Source organism: Macaca thibetana, chromosome X (genome assembly GCF_024542745.1).
Source record: "Macaca thibetana thibetana isolate TM-01 chromosome X, ASM2454274v1, whole genome shotgun sequence".
NCBI classification, from domain to species: Eukaryota; Metazoa; Chordata; class Mammalia; order Primates; family Cercopithecidae; genus Macaca; species Macaca thibetana.
The window spans coordinates 56,005,937-56,007,829 of record NC_065598.1 but is presented as its reverse complement, the minus strand read 5'-3'; the positions used below and the strand labels follow the sequence as shown (position 1 = coordinate 56,007,829).

The 1,893-nt window shown below is 44.1% G+C and overlaps 1 pseudogene; it reads right to left on the bottom strand.

Moving 5' to 3' along the window:
• Positions 1-375: 375 nt before the first annotated feature.
• LOC126946531 (selenide, water dikinase 1-like) lies at positions 376-1,552 on the bottom strand (annotated as a pseudogene).
• Between the last annotated feature and the right edge of the window lie 341 nt (positions 1,553-1,893).

Below are 1,893 nucleotides of genomic sequence, written 5' to 3'. Positions count from 1 at the left end.
CTTAAAAAAAAAATCAGACTTATATGATAAATATACATAAAATGAAAAGACACCAACTGCTATTTAACTACTATTGGTAATGTCTGTGCTATGTAAAAGCACCTTTAAAAAGTGCCTATGTGGCAAGAGATACATATCTAAAGATTCAAAACAAATCAGCAGTATCAGATAATAATAATTCTCAACTCGGAAGCTGCCTCAAGATTAGGTACATCTTCAGTTAATGTAACAGGAAAAAAGGCAATGTATTTTATTTTATTAATTGTATCCACTTACAAATCGACCTAAGGTCACCCGATGTGTAGACACAATGAGATTTTGTTGTTTATAGTCTTTAATTCAAGTGATGATAAGGGAAACAGATCTATTCAAAAACAAAACCAAATAGCTATTTCTGTCTAGGTTAAGAGGTGGCCCCCAGGCGTGGGATTCACATTTTGAATGGTCACTTGATCCAGGGTTTGTCTATGATTCTGGCTGTGTGGTTGCCCTTCTCTTCAATCCCAATAATTTCATGCTTGGTGGCCTTCACCACCGTTGGGGGACTTCATCTCTGCATGGAATCGACCTGCTTGCGCATGTAGTAAACAGATCAGAAGGCCTCCTGATGTCTCCTGGCAGGTCCTGTACATGAGGCAGAACATGTTTCTGCAGGCTTTGCTCACCGCAGGCATCTTGACCAGCACTGGGACATTGTGAATCACAAACGACACCTTGTTCCTCTGCTACTTGGCCAGGCTCTGCTCCAGACCCCAAATCCCAAAGCCCATGATGTTGGTGGCCGCGTGGGAATTGAACGTGTGCATGAGTCCTGCAGTTGTCTTGTTGAGCCTCCTTATGTTCATCATCACCTCCTGGTAGACCAATTCTACATGTTCTTGGGTGACCACTAATTTAATTTTATTCTGTTTTCCAGTAATATCCAGCCACTGGTGTACAACCACTGCCACATGTGTCCCCAGGGGTTTTGTCAACACTGGCACATCCCCTGGCACTGCATTGTCTGGCATGATAAATTCACTGGGCTGGCAGACATTGGCAGCAACTCCTCCCAGAACAATCCAGGGGTTTAATACTGTTTGGCCAGCCCTTATAGATGTTCCTGCTTCCTCAGCTGCATCTTTAAAACCCATCAGTTTACCCCTTTCCCTATCAGTCATTTTATTACTGACTCCAAGGAGCATCAGCACATTGTCACATTCTGTGACCCCCATTGTGTATAGGTCACTGAGGACATTGGCACATGCCATCCTGCCCATCATGTAAGGGTCGTCTATGATCGGTAAATGTAATCCGTGGTTTGAACCAAGGAAAGCCCATCGTGCCTCAAAGGAATGACACAAGTATCCATTCCAATGGCAAGCTTTGACATTAACGGCTACCAGAAACTGCTCATCGTCTTGGAAGTGGTTCTCCTGTAAAGATTCCAGCAATTTTTGCAGGACATTTTGGGGCACTTTGCAGCCTGTGCCCTTCAGTTCAGTGAATCTGGTTAGCTGAAAGCTCTTGTCAATTAGCAACTTTCTGGATTAAAGGAATCCCATGTAGACATGGTTCTTGGGTTCACTCTCCTCACAGCTCAGTCCCTTCCTTCCCTCACTGAGTTGGCTGAGTTGTTTAGGGATTCATTCGAGGAGCATTGGCATCAGTTACATGATGCAAAAAAAATATTGATTTCAAAAATTGCGACTTGCATTGGCAGCAGCCTTTGGCACCTGGGCCACCTCATTTTTCCCCTGGCCCCACTGCAAGTGATAGAATGTTTCCACCACCTGCCGGGCTGGACCACAAGGCATTCTGCGGGGAGCTGCACCTTCTCCCCAACATGTCTTATAAGTATATTATCTCCCTAGGAATCCACTGAAAAAACTATGAGAAGTAATACATGTGTTC